This window comes from Rhinolophus hipposideros (assembly GCF_964194185.1).
Source record: "Rhinolophus hipposideros genome assembly, chromosome: 2".
In the NCBI taxonomy this organism is placed as follows: Eukaryota; Metazoa; Chordata; class Mammalia; order Chiroptera; family Rhinolophidae; genus Rhinolophus; species Rhinolophus hipposideros.
In genome coordinates this window covers 824417-843052 of record NC_138048.1, presented here as the reverse complement: position 1 = coordinate 843052, position 18636 = coordinate 824417, and the positions used below count along the sequence as shown (strand labels likewise).

The window sequence follows — 18636 nt, the reverse complement described above, 5'->3', positions numbered from 1 at the left end:
GTGATTCTAAATCAACGCCGCCTCAGTAGATGGCTCTGGGCAGTGAATTTCTAGGGCACAAGATGTTCCTCTTTTTCCCCTCCTTCTGCTTGAGTCTGTCAGTTCAAGCTAAATGGGCCAGGTGTCAAATCTGGAATAGGGCCCCCAAATTAATAAGTTTATCCTTTTCCCTCGAATGCCTTTGTTTTAACTTCCTCCACAGATGGCCACTGTCTCCCTGGTGTCTCAGGCATAGCTCTTAGGAGAAGCGTGGACTCTCAGATCTGGCCTGGTGGGCAGGACAGGACGGGGGATAGGGCTTCTCTCTGACATGGCAGGTCTGCCATCCCTGAGGAACCCAGCCACAGGCAGTCCCTGTGATGGGGAGCGTTCTGCTTACAGTGTGGGAAAGCCTTTTTACTCACCAGGGATGAGGAAGGCTGCCCCAAGGGTGGCGCGCTCCTCACACAGCAGTTGGAGAAGCAGAGTGGGGGCCACTTGGCTACAATTTAGAGGGCTTTCTTCTTTGCCTTTCGTGTCCCTTCTAAACTTAAGCGTCTTCCTTTCCATGATTTCTTTCTGCAACCAGTATCACTAACTCAGAAGAAGCCAGTTATGCAATGAAGCGTTTATTTTTACATTAAGAGAAAACATTCTGGGGATTATTTACAAAGTATGGGCAGGAAGACCAGCCCACAATATGTAACAGGGAAAGCTAAGGTTCTGGGGAGGGTATACCTCCCCCACCCCTACCCAAATCTGTCAACCTCTCTCTGAAAAAAGATCCCTTTTTGTTATTTCTAATCCATTGCTGTTGATATTTTGGTAAAATACAAAACCCTGCCTTGCATGTCAGAGACATATAAAAAGGCTGCAGAAGTTGATGAGTGCTGATAACATGTTTCTGTACTTCCGCTGCTGTGGTCCTGTGACATGGGGGACGGGCCAGCCCCTGGGCCACCTGGTTTCCTCAGCAGCTCTGAATAAGGCTTGGAGCAGCTCTACTTACATTGTCTCTTGTGTGGTTCCTGAGTTCACTGGGTAATTAGCGGTTCTAAAGCATCCTGTGGGAAGGAAGCTTGCTCACTAGTTCCCAAACCTGTTTGACCTTGGAATACTTTTTAATGGCCAGTCACAGAGCTTGATTCCCAGAGTTGGCTTTGAGAAATTCTTCTTCAGTAGGTGAGGATGTGGAGAAATTGGAACCCTTGTGCATTGCAGGTGGGAATGCAAAATGCTGCAGCCACTGTAGAAAACAGCGTGGTGGTTCCTCAAAAAGTTAAACAGAATTATCATGTGACTCAGCACTCCCACTCCTGGGTTTATATCCAAAAGAATTGAAAGCACGGTTTTGAAGAAGTATTTGCACACCCAGGTTCATAGTGCTATTCACAATAGCCAAGAGGTAGAAGCAACGCAGTGTCCACGGGCAGATTCGCATAGACAAAATGTGGTCCATCCATCATACAATGGAATATTATATAAGCCTCAAAAAAGAAGGAAATGCTGACACCTGCTACCACATGAACGAACCATGAAAACAAAGCAAAATAAGTCAGTCACTAAAGGAAAAATACTGTATGAGCCACTTATAGGAGGGCCCTACAGTAGTAGTCAAGTTCTTAGAGACAGAAATCAGCACCGTGGCTGCAGGGCCTGGCAGGCAGGGGATGGGGAGTTAGTGGGGATTTTCTGTTTAATTTTTTTCTTTAAGATTTTAATTAAAAATATAGCTAACATACAATATAATATCAGTTTTAGGTGTACACCATAGTTGTTCACCATTTGTATACCTAAGGAAGTGATCACCATGATAAGTCCAGCAACCATCTGACACCTTACCATGCTATCACAGTATTACTGACTATATTCCCCATGCTGTACATTACATCCCCACGACTAATATGTTTTATACCTGGAAATTTGGACCTCTTATTCCTGTTTACCTTTTCCCCACCTTTAAAAATTTTTTAATTACAGTTGACATTATTTTATATTAATTTCAGGTGTACAGTGCAGTGGTTAGGAATTTATATAATTTAAGAAGTGATCCCCCTGACTAGTCTAGTACCCATCTAGCACTATGCATAGTTATTACCATATAATGGACTATATTCCCTATACTTTACATCCCCAGGACTATTTTGTAACTACCAATTTGTACTTCTTAATCCCTTCACCTTTTTCACCCTGTCCCCTAACCTTCCCCATCTATCACCCCACAAGTCTAGTACCCATCTGACACCATACATAGTTATTATAATATTATTGACTATATTCCTTATGCTATACCCTACATCTCCATGACTACTTTGTAACAACCAATTTGTACTTCTTAACCCCTTTACCTTTTTCAGCTCCCCAGACCACTCCCATCTAGCAACTATCAAAATATTTTTGGTATCTATGAGTTTGTTTCTCTTTTGTTGGTTAGAGTCCACATATAAGCGAAATCACATTGCATCTGTCTTTCTCTATCTGACACACTCCATTCAGCACAGTACCCTCAGGTCCATCCACGTCGCTGCAGATGGCAAGAACCCAGTCCCTTCCTTTTCCAAGCAATATTCCATTGTATTAGGTTGGTGAAAAAGCCACTGTGGTTTTTCCATTGTTGAAATTTGTTATTTGATATTGGAATACATTCTTAGATAAATGTGGTTATATTATACGTCATTTTAATGTGCATTTCTCGCTTTATGTTTTTTTGCTAATGACTTATTACTTGCGGTTTATTTTATATTTATTCTAGACTATGGAAATGATGTTAGACAAAAAGCAAATTTGTGCGATTTTCTTATTCGAGTTCAAAATGGGTCGTAAAGCAGCAGAGACAACTCGCAACAACGACTCATTTGGCCCAGAAACTGCTAATGATGTACAGTGCGGTGGTGGTTCAAGAAGTTTTGCAAAGGAGATGATAGCCTTGAAGATGAGGAGCGTAGTGGCCGGCCATCGGAAGTTAACAACGATCAATTGAGAGCAATCATTGAAGCTGATCCTCTTACAACTACACGAGAAGTTGCCAAAGAACTCAAAGTCAACCATTCTACGGTCATTCGGCATTTGAAGCAAATTGGAAAGGTGAAAAAGCATGATAAGTGGGTGTCTCATGAGCTGACCAAAAATCAAAAAAATTGTCGTTTTGGAGTGTCATCTTCTCTTATTCTACACAACAACAATGAACCATTTCTAGATTGGATTGTGACGTGTGATGAAAAGTGGATTTTATATGACAACCAGTGACGACCAGCTCAGTGGTAGGACTGAGAAGACTCTCCAAAGCTCTTCCCAAAGTCCAACTTGCACTGAAAAAAGGTCTTGGCCACTGTGGTGGTCTGGTGCTGGTCTGATGTGCTACAGCTTTCTGAGTCCAGTGAAACCATTACATCTGAGAAGGATGCTCAGCATATCGATGAGATGCACTGAAAACTGCAACACCTGCAGCCGGCGTTGGGCAACAGAAAGGACCCAATTCTCCACAACAACGCCCGACCACAAGTCACACAACCAACGCTTCAAAAGTTGAACGAAATGGGCTATGAAGTTTCGCCTCATCCACCATATTCACCTGACCTTTCACCAGCTGACTACCACTTGTTCAAGCATCTCAAAAACTTTTTGTAGGGAAAACACTTCCACAGCCAGCAGGATGCAGAAAATGCTTTCCAAGAGTTCATCGAATCTCAAAGCATGGATTTTTACACTACAGGAATAAACGTATTTATTTCTCGTTGGCAAAAATGTATTGATTGTAATGGTTCCTATTTTGATTAATAAAGATGTGTTTGAGCCTAGTTATAATGATTTAAAATTCACGGTCCGAAACCGCAATTACGTTTGCACCACCTTAGTATATATGTAGCACCTCCTCTTTATCCCTTCATCCGTTAATGGACACGCAGTCTGCCTCTGCATGTTGACCATTGTAAACAATGCTGCAATGAACATATGTATGCATGTGTCTGACATGAAATTACTGGGTCTTTATCTCTTCTTATAGCCTTTATTTTAAAGTCTATTTTGTCTGGTATAAGTATTACTACCCCAGCCTTTTTTGTGTGTTTTTTCATTTCCATTTTCATGAAATATCTTTTTCCATCCCTTTACTCTCTGTCTGTGTGTGTCTTTCAATCTGAAGGAAGTCTCCTGTAGGCAGCATATGTTAGTGTCTTCCTTTCTTATCCATTCATCCCTCCTATGTCTTTTGATTAAAGCATTTAATCCATTTACATTGAAAGTAATTGTTGATAGATATGTATCTATTGCCATTTTATTATTCATATTTTTTATTTTTTCCCCATCTTAAAGAAGACCCTTTAGCATTCCTTGTAATACTGGTGGTGACGAACTCCTTTAACTTTTTCTTGTCTGGGAAGCTCATTATCTGTCCTTTGATTCTCAATGATAGCCTTGCTGGGTAGAGTAGTCTTGGTTGTAGGTCTTTATTTTTCATCATGTTGACTATTTCCTGCCAATCCCTGCTAACCTGCAAAGTTTGTTGAGAAATCAGCTGACAGTGTCATAGGAGCTCCCTTATAAGTTACTAGTTGCCTTTCTGTTGCTGCTTTTGGGATTCTCTCTTGATCTTTAACCTTTGCCATTTTAATCATAATGTGTCTACGTGTGGGCCTGTTTGGGTTCATCCTGTTTGGGACTCTTTGCTTCCTGGACTTGTATGTCTATTTACTTCACCAGGTTAGGAAAGTTTTCAGTCATTATTTTTTCAAAATGGTTTCAAATCTCTTGCCTCCTCTCTTCTTCTGGTACCCCTGTGATGTGAATGCTGTTATGCTTGATGTTGTCCCTGAGGCCTCTTAAACTATCCTTATTTTTTTTTTTTTGTATTCTTTTTTCCTTTTGCTCTTTCAATTGGGTGTTTTCCTCTGCCTTGTCTTCCAATTTGCTAATTTGATCCTCTGCTTCATCTAGACTGCTGGTGATTCCTTCTAGGGCATTCTTCATTTCAGTTACTGTATTCTTCACTTCTGACAGTTTTTTTTAAAGGGTTTCTATGCCCTTTTTTATGCTTGCTCTTTGTTGAAGTTCTCGCTAAGTTCCATGAGCATCCTTATAACCATAGTTTTGAACTGTGTCTCCGGTAGGTTCCTTGCCTGCATTTCGTTTAGTTCTTTTTCTGAATTTTTCTCCTGTTCTTTCATTTGGGATGCATTTCTTTGTTTCCTTATTTTGGCTGCCTCTCTGTGTTTGTTTCTATGTAGTAGGTAGAGCTGCTGCATCTCCCAGTCTTGGACAGTTGGCCTTATGTAGGGTCCTTTGTGGCCGTCTCTCTGGTCACCTGCTCTGGGTGCTGGGGGAGTGTCCCTTGTGTGTGTTGTGTGTGCCCTCCTGTTACAGTTGAGCCTTGTTTGCTATTGGCACATCAACAGGTGGTGTTGACCCTCAGGCTGACTGGCTGTGGGGTTTGGCCACATCCACAGCTTATGGACTACAGTACAGGGGGACTTACCCACTGAGTGGGATCCACCCCAGCAGGCTCTGGTGCCTGTGAGGCAACCGTTTGTGTGTGCCATTTGTGGGGCTCATTGGGTGGTGCTCTGCTGTCGTCTGAAGCCAACCTCCATGTATATTGTTCAGCCTCTTGGGAGGGGCTCTGGTGTAGGCCCAGCAGCCACTGCCTGTGAATGGCCAGGGGCTACCTGGTAGCAGCTACAAAGTGGTCTGTAGTTGTTTGCTGCCTGTGCTAAACCTGGAGGCGTGTGGGAGGGGCCACTCTGGAACCGAGGCTGGCTGCCACTAATAGCAGCCTGGGGGTAACTCTGCAAAAAGTTAAGACACTCCCAAGGCTTGCTGCCACCTGCTGGCTCCCTTAAGCTCCAGCCAGGGATAAAGCCTCGTGCAGTGTGCAAGTTGGGAGAGGCAGGATCTCAGGGAGTCACTAGATTGGGAAGAGTTGTGGTCACCAGGTTAATGTAGACTCTGGTTTGGTGCCAGTGCTGAGCCTGGAGTGACTCAGCAAAAGTGTCAGAGCACACCGAGGCCAGTCACTATGCGCTGGGGCCCATGGACTCCGATAGTTTTCCACCAAAGAATGCAATGTATGTGGGTCTGGCTGCTCATGGAGGAAGTGCCTCTAGCGGTGTGGGAGTTGGGTGGGGTGGGGTAGCAGGGCAGAGCAACAGAACTCACCAGGCCAATCAGATTCAGATTTGGCCTGTGGGGGGCGGGCTCAACATAAGAAAGGTGGTGCCTGCCTGCTGGCCGAACAGGAGGAACTGCCCTCACCGTGAAAATGCCGACTGTCCTCCAGTTCTCTCCCTGAAGCCACACACCTTAGTCTGCCTCCCTGTATGTCTCTGAGAACACTGAGTCACCATCCTCCACTGAAGCCCATATGAATGCCTGCGAGTGAGTCTGTGCATGGACTCTTATAAGAGGACGTCTGGGTTTCTGGCAGAACTTCCATACTACCTGAACAGTCAGAATCCTGATGGCTTTCCACAGCCAGATGTTGTGTGGGCTCCTCTTCCCAGCACCAGTACCCAGGGCTGGGGAGCTTGGTATGGGGGGCTGGGGTCCCTCACTCTTTTGGGAGGAACCTCTGACTCAGATATCCCTTCTGATTCTTAACCACCACAGGGAGGTTTGGGCCCCATTCTGTGTCTCTGCCCTTCCTACCTGTCTTGATGTGGCTTCTTTATACTTTTAGTTACAGGACTTCTGTTCGGCTAGACTTCAGATGGTTCTCCAGGTTGATTGTTCTATAATTTAGCTGTAATTTTAATATGGTCATGGAAGGCAGCAAGCACAGTGCTTACTCCGCCATCTTGGGTCTATCAGGGAGTTAGTGTTCGATGGGAACAGTTTCAGTTTTGTAAGATGGAACATTCTGGAGATGAATGATGGTGATTCTTGTACACAATGTAAATGTACTTAACGCCACTAACCTGCACACTAAAAATGGTGAATTTCATGTTAGACATCTTTTACAACACACACAAAAAGGTAGAAATTCCTCTTGGGCTGCTGGGGTGCCAGGTTGAGTAGGGGACTCCTGTCCTCTCTGGAGTTCCAGTCTCCAGCTCTCGGCCTGGCTGAGGAAACTCACTCATCTCTGGAACACACTACATTTTGAGCTCAGGCAGCTGCCTGGCCCTGGGGTCCTTTATACATCTGGTCACCATGGCCCCGAGCCTATTTTCCAGATCACTAATTTCAGGAGAATATTCCTGGCTTGTGGCAGATGCTGGTACTGAGAGCTCTATGCAGAGGTCTGACCTCTTTGAGGAGTCGCTGAGCCACGTGCTGCTCCAGCTGTAGCTGTCGTGGTCTCAGCAGGGCCACCGCACACTTCGGCCTCTGCTCCAGAGTCCCAGGAGCCCTTGTGCTGTGAGCCCCTCAGGCCGCTGGATCCAACAGTGCACGGCAAGCAGGGCGCCAGGCGTCTGTGGCTGGCAGGGTGGGAATGCCAGCTCTGCCGTTGCCCAGGGAGGGGCCTCCCAGGCCTTGTCCAGAAGGTTCCTCACACGCTGGGGCTGCTGTGCCGTGTGAGGGATGGGGTTTGGGTCCCGAGTCTCTCTCCTTCCTTTGCCCTTTCTTTGGCACTACCCGCAGGCTCGTGGGCCTATTGCTGGACTGATGTCATCCTTCTGGTTGAACCAGAGGAGCCTGCAGAGGGATAGTGGGCCAGGAAGCAGGCAGGCCCGAGCCTCTGAATGCCCGAGGGGCCTCTGCCAGGCAGGAACAACTCTCTGGGCACTGCCCTTGAGGCAACCCCACCTGGACCAGGTCCGGAAGGCTTGGCCTCTGCCCACAGGCCTGGGGCAGCCCTCAGGCAGGAAACACCTCACTTCTCTCACCATTTTCGGGGTCCCTTTGCTCGAGGCCTTTCTGTGGTGTTTTCATCACACGGTCCTTCCAGTGGCTGACCCTCGTGGGTGGTTAGGTGCATAGCCGTGGAGCCAGACACTCAGGCTCACGGGGCTCCCTGCCTCTCCCAGGCTCATCACCGCCCCTCTCTGCACCTTCTGTTCCTGACTGAAGAATGGAGTAAGCAGCTCGTGACGTTGTCTTGAGGAATAAGTGGAGCGTTCCCATAGCTGGTAGCTATTAATAGTAACAGGCATTTGGCAACAAACCCCATCCATGGGATCTGGGGAAAAGGGGCTCTGGGGAGCAGTTTGGCTGGACTGTTAACAAGGCTGATAGCCTCACGTTCCACGGCTTGGGCATCCCCTTCATACCCAAGGGGGTGGGCGGGAGCTGTTCTCTGCAAGGGTTGACATGCACCTCAGAACATTTCAGGCGATGCTTCTTAGGGAACTGCTCTTGAGATAACAAACAAGCCAGAGGATTACGTCAGCTTTTGCTTTATGGCTGTACCTTGCTTTGGACCAGAAAATAGGCTTGATTATTAATTAGTCACTTGATTTAGTGAGTAATTATTTAGGCATCCTCTCTCCTGGGTCCCTGGATGTTGGTGAGAAGCCATCTCTGTCTGGATGTTTTCCAGGTTTGAGAGGGGGCCCTGTGGAGAGATGTGGCTCTGGAGCGGGCCAGTGCTGTCCCTTTGGAGGGTGAGATTGCCCCACCTGGCCCACTTACTCATCCACAGACACTCACATCCCAAAGTCAAGTTTCCCAACTGTTTGGGGGCGCATGAGTGCTACTGAAATAAGCCGTGGGCGCCTCTGGGGACCTTGCTGAAAGGGGTGTGGCCTTAGGATGCAGAGGCGCCATCTTCCTCCTTGTAAAGGCTGCCACCCCCCCTGCAGCCGTGTGCTGGTGTGGACTGACCCCCAGGCTGGGCAGGCCCTGCAGAGGTGGCTGGGCCTTGGGGAGGCATCGGTGCCATTGCCCAAGCAGAAAGCCCACCGGGTGTTAGGCAAGGCACTTGCTGCTGAATTATTGAACGTCTTAATGAGTCCATTTGTCACATCCTCCGCTGGCTTCCCAGGATCTGCCAGGAGAGCGGGCAGCTGGTGAGGTTGTAATTAATATTAATGAGGCAGCATTCTGTTTGGTGTGTCTGCTTAGTGGTCCTTCCCACCAGGACAGGGCTGGCTTCGGGGCACCTTCTCAGTGGCCGTGTGGCCATCCCGTCTTGGGGCCACCAGGGCCCTGGACATCTGTTTCCAGGCCCTGGGGGCCACGGGGAGCTTACATCCCTGTGAGTGACTCCAGGGAGAGATTTCTGCAGCTGGACAAAGCAGGCACCATGACTTGAGTGTCGAACATGCTAAATGATTTGTTCCCGCGTCTCTTGACCTTTAGCTGCCTCTTGCTGGTGAACGTGGAAGCAGACGTTATGAACGCCACCCATATTTTGTGGGAAGAGCAGGCTCAGCAAAGGCCTGCTGTCCATGGAGACTGACCAAAGGCTGTCCCTGCCTGCTTGTGTCAGGAGCCTATGTCTGCTGAGGGGAGCAAATCACTGACGTTACAGCAGTACACAAGTGCTGTGATGGGAAGTAGCCGCCAATGGGCTGACCAGGTTGCCCTCCGCCGAGAACTGAGTGGAGAGAAGGAGCTGTGACGATCAGATGAGGACTGTCCTCAGTGGAGGGACAGCTGGTGTCAGGGTGAAGTGGCAGACCGGCGTGAACTCCGCAGGAAGCGAAGGGGCCGGAGGAGGAGGGGCAGGAGGCCACTGGGTGGAGAGGGCAAGCGGGGCTCGCGGGGTCAGGGTCGGAGGTGCGCTTTGGTCCCGAGTGCCGAAGTGGCCTTTGGTGGGTTACCCACGAGCGTGGGGTCACGTGGTGTGACAGTGTTACAAGTCCCCTCCTGCAGAACAAACTGTAGGAGGCCTGGAGGAAGCTGCCAAACTATAGGGCGGCTGGTGCAGGGGCCTGAACTAGGGCGGGCGTGGTGGCCGTGGGGAAGAACCCATCCATGGTTTTAGGTACACTTTGGAGGGGCCGCCAGCTGACTTCTGAGGGTGGAAAGTCATCGGTGAGGGGACAGGCACTGCCTGTGATTTGGCAGGGCTTGCACATGTGTACAAGTTGGTAGGGGTGCAGGTGGGCTGGGGGAGCTCCCCTCCCCTTCCCGCCCACTGCATGCCTGCTGCCACAGGTCATGGCGAGCTCAGTCTCATCAGCCTGCCCTTGGCAGGAAGGCCCAAGGCCCCTTTGCTCCGCTGCCTGAAGGACTCAGGGCTCATCCTGAGGGAGCTGCAGAGCCTCCTCACGCAGAGCCCTCTTTGCCACCTGTCCCCTCAGCCCATCATGAGCAGGAGCAAACAGAACACGTGCACCCCTTTTCCCAGCTTCTGTGCCTTTTTTAAAAAAACATTTCCCTTTGCACCACCACCATGGTTAGAACCATCCTGCCCAAACTCCCCATCCTCTCCCCAAAACAGCCTTTTGCTTATGGTTTGCGTAGTGTTCAGATTGCAGTTGTTATAGCCTGTCTTTCCTCTCTTACCAGCTCGCTCACCCATTCATGTGTCGTCATACATTTACCAAGGGCCTGCTGTATACTGAGCACTGAGCACTATCTACCTTACCTTCGCGTGATTAGTGGGAATAGATCTGGTCCCAGCCTCAGAGGACCTGAACACAGAGCAAGGCCTGGTCCTGTCCTTGCTCTGCCTGGAATACCTGTCTCGGTCCCCCACCTTTCAGGGCGTCATGGGTACATTTGGAAGGAATTACCAGGGCATGCTGGGTCCTCTGCTGTGCTCCCTGACACAGCTTTTGTGAGGGCTCCGAGCTTCTGCACCTGGGAATCCTGAAGCCCTGGAATTTCAGAGCTGGAAAGGACAGGGCTGGAGAGTGAGGGCTGTACCTTCAGTGTAGGTAGTGGGTGAGTGATCGTCACGCTGCTGTTAGAGGCAGCTGAGTCTCTGTGAGAAGGTCACTCCATTCCAGCTCCTTTCAGCCCTCCTGGTTCTGTGAGGGAGAGCAGCTCAGTATAGCCTGAAGCCAGATTATTCGGTTTTCATGGTACTTACTTGGGGGTTCTTTTCTCTTTCAGGCAAGTGATAGTATTTTTAAATTTAAAATGTGAATATAAATAAGTATGAATTTTCTTATCAAAATAAATGTATTTAAGTTAGAAAGTGAGCCAATTTAAAGGAAAATACTAAGTAAATACTTAGATAAGGCACAAGGTTTGGGAAAGGGGTTGGAGTGAGTCAGGTTGGGGAAATCCGGCACTATTGAGATGCAAGGCTGCTTGGCAGGTGTGGAGGGGCCCGCTGGGCCTTCTCTTTGGGGGTCAGGGTTCCTTTAGGAGCCTTCTAGGGGCAAATACTCTGGGAAGCAGTGTGAATGCAGATGGCATGTGTTACATCTGTACAGTGGGATTCCACTCAGTCTAGAGAGGAACAGACTACTGGTACACCCTGTGTCGTACATGAATCTTGAAAACATGATCCTTAGTGAAAGAAATCAATAATACAAGACCATATAGGATCATATGAAAGTCATAGAAAGTCCTCTCATCATGTGAAAGTCCAACTAGGCAGAGCCATGGGACAGAAGGTGAGCGGTGATGACAAAGGGGCAAACTATATGTTACCAGACGTGAGGGGTTTTAAACTGGTCTGTGGGGGTGGCTGCACCACTCAGTGAAGTTACTGGAAAGCATTGGATTGTAAGGCAGAACAACAAACTAAAAAGCCCAAGTCACATATACAATGTCAGGTTAGAATACTGAGAAGAAGCACTGAGAACAAACAGAGAGCCGTCTTTGGTTGTCATGACATGTGGAGGAATTTCCTTTTGGACTTTTCTCCACATGTAAACATTTTGTCACCACACTGTGCTCCTCTTGTCAGTGATGCTTTGTAGTTGGTTCATTTCACCTCCTTAACGATATGCTGTGCCATTAACTATTCCAGGTCAGTGCCCCCCCACAGTCAGAGATGACCAGTAACTTTGGGAAGGGCAGGAGTGAGTGCAGTCAGACCTAGATGTGAGATGTGCTGAGGAGCGTCCCTCTCCAAGGGGGAGGCAGTGTGTCTGGAGTACGTTCTCTGCAGGCTCCCCTCCACCATGCTCTGGGCCCTCAAGCTTCCTGTTGGGCTCACTCTGAGAAGCACACAAGGTCAGTGGGCAGGATGGAAAAGGCCGACTGTTCGTTCTTCCAGCGCTTTCCCTGCTGTGCCAGGGGTGGGCGGTGGTGGTGTCCCTCTGTCCACAGCCACAGCTCCTGTTGAGTGGCTCTCCACTTGGAAACCTTTCAGTTCCGTAAATGCTTCTTCCCCTGTCCCTTAGGATAAGGGGTTAGCAGCTCCCCACCTCTCCCAGCCCTGGGAGCTTCAGCATTTCCACTGGGTTCCCCCAGCCCTGCGCACAGCTCTGAGTAGTCCCTTTCATGTAGCTCCTTCTGATGACCAATTCTGAAGGCCTTCTGTTCTCTTCTGGGGAGCATGCCCTCAACCGATTTGACCTTGGGTCTGTCACGGAGGTCACATGCGTGAGTGGTGTGTGGACTCTCATTTAGGAGACATTAGGTTCTGCAGCACCATTTTCAGCGGCTGCATGACTTTCTAGACCTCATGTATGATATTGTCACAAATTAACCTTCTGCTTTTGAGCAATTGGTCACTGCCAATACTTTTTGTATCTTTGTGCAATGGTTTATGTGCTTTGGATAGATTCCTAGAACGTCCAAAGAGTGCCCGCTTAAACATCTTTCCAGGAGAGATTGGACAGGGCTCTTGAAGGTGGCCCAGCTCCAGGACTGTGGCCTCACCAGTTCATGGCACAGTGTTAAGAAAATGGGCTTTGGCTGTGAGAGCTGGAAACAGCCATTGGGGTTCGTGGAGCCCGGATGATGATACTTGTTCTGTGAGCTGTACGAGCAGGCCCTGTGTGCAGAGCCCGGGCCAGACATCACGAGATGGTTTTGAAAGCCCTGGTGAAGCCTTGGTAGAAATGGGCTTGTATCCCAGCCCAGTTCTGGATGTCAGCCGTCACGCGGCCCGTCTGAACCTCACAGAGCGCGCAGTACAGACAACTGAGAAGATCTCATGGCGCTGAGAACCTTTCCCAGCCATACCGGGGGCCACATCTGCCTTCTCCGAGGTCCGTGGACACACCCACGTGTCTGTGTTAACAATGTTTTACGATGGCGTGCTTTGTGTTACATTGCAGCTTTTGCCTCCCGGCCCCAGCACCAAAGAGGCGCTTGTTACTGGTTCTCATGTACAGACTGCTCTGCTTGCCTTCAGGCTTGAAATACTTTTTAGAATAAATATTTTGCTGTCACTGTTGTTTGCTTTTCTGAGGGAGCTGGAGGGGATCTCCACAATTACCCCAAAGCCGCCTGGTGGGATCGTAGTTACTGCACACGTGCCTGGAGCATGTCCCTGGGCAGTTATTTTGGGCAGGAGCTGATAATCTGGCTAATCTAATGGCGAGTCCTTCATGATTTCAGTGGGCAGCACATGGTACTTGGTCTCCTCCGGGCAGTCTGCAAGTTGCTGCTCTGCGTCTTGGCCGTTGGGTATTTCGGAATCTTGTATTCCCAGGTTGAGAGCTTGTTTCGTCTTTCTCCATATTCCTGTGTGGTGTGCTGTTGGGAGCCTGTCTGTAGGACTGTCTTGGTGTGGTGCCTACCCTGCGGTATTGGGAGGTGACGGGCGCCTCGGGTCACCTCCTCTCCCATTGCCAGATGCAGAATGAGGCGCCGAGTCCCTGTGCCCTGCACCGGACCTCCCCCAGCCTTCGCAGAGCATGCCCAGCACTGGCAGCTAAGACTATTCAGTGGCGCTCATCCATCCATCCTCCCAGTCCTCACGCACGTCCTAGGCCTACTCTGTGCCAGGCACTGGGTCCACAAGGTAGTAAGGTACTCATTCACTCATTTGTTTACTCAGCCACTCATTCAGCCAGTGTTTATTTGAATCCTGTGTCCATCTCACAGCACAACTGCAAATGACAGAATCTGCTCTTGCGAGTTTAAGCAGAGCAGTAAGTTGTTACAGGATGTCGGGTACTTCGTACCAGCTGGGAGGTCCAGAGAATCTAGCTGCATGGTCAAAAGGAGCACCCAAATGAAACCTCGAGTCTGTTCCCTGGGGACCCACTGGATTCCAGTGTGTGCCGCCGTGCCCCTGCACGCCAGCTGTCCCCCTGCCATGGTCTGCCCTTTTGCCAGGATGGATCCCCCAAGGTGCCTCTTGCTTACCTTGCAGGCTTCTGGCAGGATGCCTGCTCAGGTACACCTGACAGGTAGAGGAAGGGCCCATGTTGCACCTGAGCTGCAATGGGGGCTGGGAGAGCTACTTGCTCCTTTGTTCCTTAGGGAAGGCTGATGAGGAAAGAAGTTCCCCAAACTGGGCAGGGGGTCATAGCCGAAAATGACAGCTGAAGTCTGCTGCAGTCTTGCTGAGCGCCTCCCTGCACTAGCCTGCAGGGCACAGAGGTGAAGTATAGCCTTTGAATGGTTCCTGGACAAATGTGTGGTGAGCCGCAGGGAGCCCAGTGGCGTCCCACTGAATGAAGTTCTCAGAACTCTAAGGAAGGCTTCTGTGAAGGACTCAGCGGCACAAAACAAAGCTTGCTTAGTCTTACCTGGGCTGGCGGTGGATACTGCTTTGCAAAATGAGATCTCTAAATAGTTGATTAACAAGCAAAAAGGTACTTGAATTGATTTGTCATCAAGGAAATACAAAATGAAGGCTGTTGATTGACAACACCAACTGACGGTGAGGGCATGGAGCCATGCAAGTGCAGCACGAATGGCACAGCTGGGAGCGCCGTGTGGCACCACCTTCTCACCTTCACGTTAGGGCTGGTCTCTGTCCCACCAGGTCCACTCCTTGGGCTCCTATGTCCGCCTGTTATCTGTCTTCCCTACCAGAATGTAACTGTGAAGCTAGAAGGACTTTCCCACTCTATCCCCAGTACTTATTGTACCTGACTGAGGCACTTCATAAATGCGTCTTTAATGAACTGTATGGAAAGACTTTCGAGATATGTGCACACATACTTTGCTTCACTGCGCTTCACAGATACTGCGTTTTTTACAAATTGAAGGCAAGACACCCTGTTACAGGAAGCTGGGAGGCCCAGAGAAGGGGCCTGGACCAGTGGGTTCTGGGCAGAGCACAGAGAAGAAATCAAGCAGGAGCCGGCCTGGAAGTTAAGCAAGGAGGAGTTTATTCCAGCAGAGGAGAGGCAAGAAGCTGCTCCGGAGACAGAGCAGCGCCACTCCTGCGGGGTTTGGGCCTGTTATCTGTGTCCCTTTAATTAGGTGATTCACAGCCCGATTTGTAGGAGGAATATTCGGGTTTTCTGAGAAAGGGCAGAGATTTCTCGGAAGGGCTCCAGTGGGCCATTGTGTGTCCTTTTATGGTCTTTCTGTTTCCGTCAATGGCAGCGCAGGATGTGTCTTTTATTTAGCGTACTAACGATTATAATGAGTGTTTAATGAGTCCTAGGGTCCCTGCTAGGTGAAAGCTGTCTCCATGTTGGTTTTAGCTGGTCACAGCTGGTCTTAGCTGGCTCCCAGACCACCACCTGTCCATCCCACACTGGGGTCTGGCCTGGGGGTCTGGTGACAAGTGTCAGAAGGGTGGAGATTTCTTGTCCCCCAGCCAGCCCTGCCTCTGTAGCCTGCCTCTCGTCTACTTCACCTCCACCAGCAAAAAATTAGGAATCGCTTTATTGCTGTGGTCTGAACCTGAACCCGCAATGTCTTCGAGGTATGCCCGAAATAAAGAGAGGAAAAAAAATACAGAATGAAACAAAAGAAAGTTCTCTGAGAAAGGGGTTTGTCAGGTCAGGGATTTGCAACTATTTGGGGGTAAGGAGAGGGGCAGTGCAGTAGAGACGCCAGCATGACAAAGGCCTAGAGGGTGACACCACTGGGTGGGCGGGGGCTGGGTCTTCCCACAGACTGTGGGGAGTGACAGTGGTGACAGATCATGGCAGACATGGCAGGAGAGGGGGACATTGTGGCAGGGAGCAGGCCCCGGGAAGGGCTGATGAGGTCCGGGCAGTGGACGGAGGGAGATTTGGGGAGGTAGAATTGACAAGGCGTGGTGACCAATTGGGAGGATGGGAACCCATGATGGTGCTGGTCCCTGGTGTGACTGGGCAGTGGGGGCCGTTCCTGAATGGCTCAAGCATCTGTTTGTTTTCCATCTAGCTACTTGCAACTTCTTTTTCATCTTTATGTCCCCAGTCTCATGCCTGGGGACCTGGTCATGCCAGTCGGGTTCACAGGGCAGCCGTCACTTTGATTTACAGTCTGATAATTATGAAATTTATGGATTGATTGGATTTGATCAGGTTTCATATGATCTTTTACAGCTGAAAACTTGTCAAAATGAAGGACATGATGTTTAAAGGAGCTCTGGATAATATCCTTCTTTCAGGTACATGTTGGTCAAGAATGAGGTAACAAGCAGACCCTACAATTCATGTGGAAATGCCAGGCACCCAGGATAGCCAGAATACTCCTGAAAAAGAAGGAGGACTCACACTTTCCAATTTCTAAACTTACTGTTGTGAGCAACAGTAATCCAGAGTATATGGTACTGGCACAAGGATAGACATATAGATGAATGAATAAAATCGAGAGCCCCAAAGTGAACTCATACATTTGTAGTCAACTATTTGCCATGGGTTGCCAAGATCATTCAACGGAGAAAGAATAGTCTTTTCAAAAGACAACTAGATATCCAGATGCAAAAGCATGAAGTAAAACTCTTATTTCACACCATACACAAAAGTTAATTCAAAACGGATCAGAGATCTAAATATCAGAGCTAAAAATGATAAACACAGGAAAATATAGGGCAAATCTTTGTGACCTTGAATTTTGCAAAGGATTCTTAGATATGACACCAAAAGTAACTAAATAAAAAAAAGAAAGAAATTGAACTCAATTAAAATAAAAAACTTTTGTGTTTCAAAGGACACACACAGAATGGAAGAAAATATTTGCAAACCATATATTTCATAAGGAACTTATATGTAGAATATATAAAGAACTCTTATGACTCAGTAATAAAAATATACTCTAACTAAAAAGAGCAAAGCAACAGCAAAAAACCAAACAACCCAAAATACTTGAATAGACATTTCTCCAAACAGGATATATAAATGGCCAGTAATCACATGAGAAGATGGCTGATTAAGCATTAGGGGAATGCAAATAAAAACCAAGTGAAATGCCACCTCACACCCACTTGGATGGCTATAATAAAAAAGACAACAATAACAAGTGTTGGCCAGGATGTGGAGAAATTGGAACCCTCATACATTGCTGGTGGGAGTGTAAAATAGAGCAGCTGTTGTGGAACACAGCCTGGCCTGGCAATTCCTCCAACAATTACATTATAGAGTTATCATATGGCCCAGCAGTTACACTCCTAGGTATGTACCCAAGAGAAACGGAAATATACGTCCACAGGAAAACTTATCCACAAATATTCACCGCAATATTATTCATAATAGTCAAAACACTGAAACAACTCATGAGAGACAGGCCAATGAATAGACAGAACCCTTACAATGGGCTGTTCCTCAGCCGTGAGAGGGAATGAAGTCCTGCCACCTCCACAACATTGCAAACACTATGCTGACTAAGCGGAAGCCACCACACGAAGTCCACAGATGAGCCCATCCATGTGGAATGTTCAGAAGAGGCCAGTCTGTAGAGACGAGGTAGACGGGTATTGACAGGGAGTTGGGGTGAGTGGGGGGAAAGAAGACTTCTTTGGGAGATGATGAAAATGTAAAGTTGTGCTGATGGTTACACAACTGTGTTAATAAACTACATACCATTCACTTGTATACTTTAAATGGGTGAACTGTATAGTATGTGAGTTATACTTTAATTTCTTTTTTAAAGCAATTTTACCTTCCTTAGAAGAAGAAAGAGGGTGAGCTGCCTGAGTTACTCAAGAAGCAGCTCCTGGCTGTCTCTCAGAAATGCTGTAGAGGAGATTCCTGACGCTGGTGGGGGCTGGATGACTTTTTAAAGCACCTTTATTGAGATACGACTTTTCCACCCTTTCCAGCTCCGTGGGACTTAACATTCTGTGGTCTTCTTTAATTGCCTTCTATATAGTACATTGGTGGAGGCAGCTGTAGGTAGGGTAAATAAAACCTCACTGAGGAGAGTTTGTTGGCCTACCCATCGATCAGTGATCAGTGGGATTGGTGCTGTATTGGGCGCAGCACACACTGGCTGCATCTTGCTGAGCTGGCTGTGTGGGGCCTGGGGACACACATGTGGATGGGCCTCTGACTTCACATGCCCTGCAGCCCACAGCCTGACTCCCCTGCACTCCCCAGAAAGCAAATTGCCAAGAGCTTGGTGAACAGAGCTGTGCAGTGTACCAACTCTCGGGCCCTTTGTTCCCGTGCAGGGGTCATCCCAGAGTGCACGTGGAGATGCCCTAGGCCTGGGTCACTGCGCCAGGAGTGCTTGTCACAGAGATGTCTGTGCTGTCCCTGGCACCTCGGGCAGGCCAGATGAGGCCCTGTCCGTGTCCAGCCCATTGCGGTGGAGGCTGGAGGAGAGAGGCTGGTGGACAGACACCTAGAGGCTGGGTCCCCAGGACAGCAGTAGTGATGTGTGGGGACTGCATGTGCTTGGCCCAACTAGGGCTGTGTCACAGGTGAGCACACATACCTGCACTACTGGGGCTAGAAAGGTAGGGGTGGGTACACAGTGCTAGGGGTGTGTGTGACACACAGGCCACCTAGTGCCTGTGGAAGGGAGCCTGTC

At 48.7% G+C, this 18636-nt stretch overlaps 1 protein-coding gene across 1 annotated transcript in view; it reads left to right on the top strand.

Annotated features, from left to right (window-relative positions):
* The window catches only part of IQSEC1 (IQ motif and Sec7 domain ArfGEF 1), a 497252-nt gene that overhangs the window by 83347 nt on the left and 395269 nt on the right, over positions 1-18636 (top strand). The gene's annotated exons all lie outside the window — the stretch shown is intronic.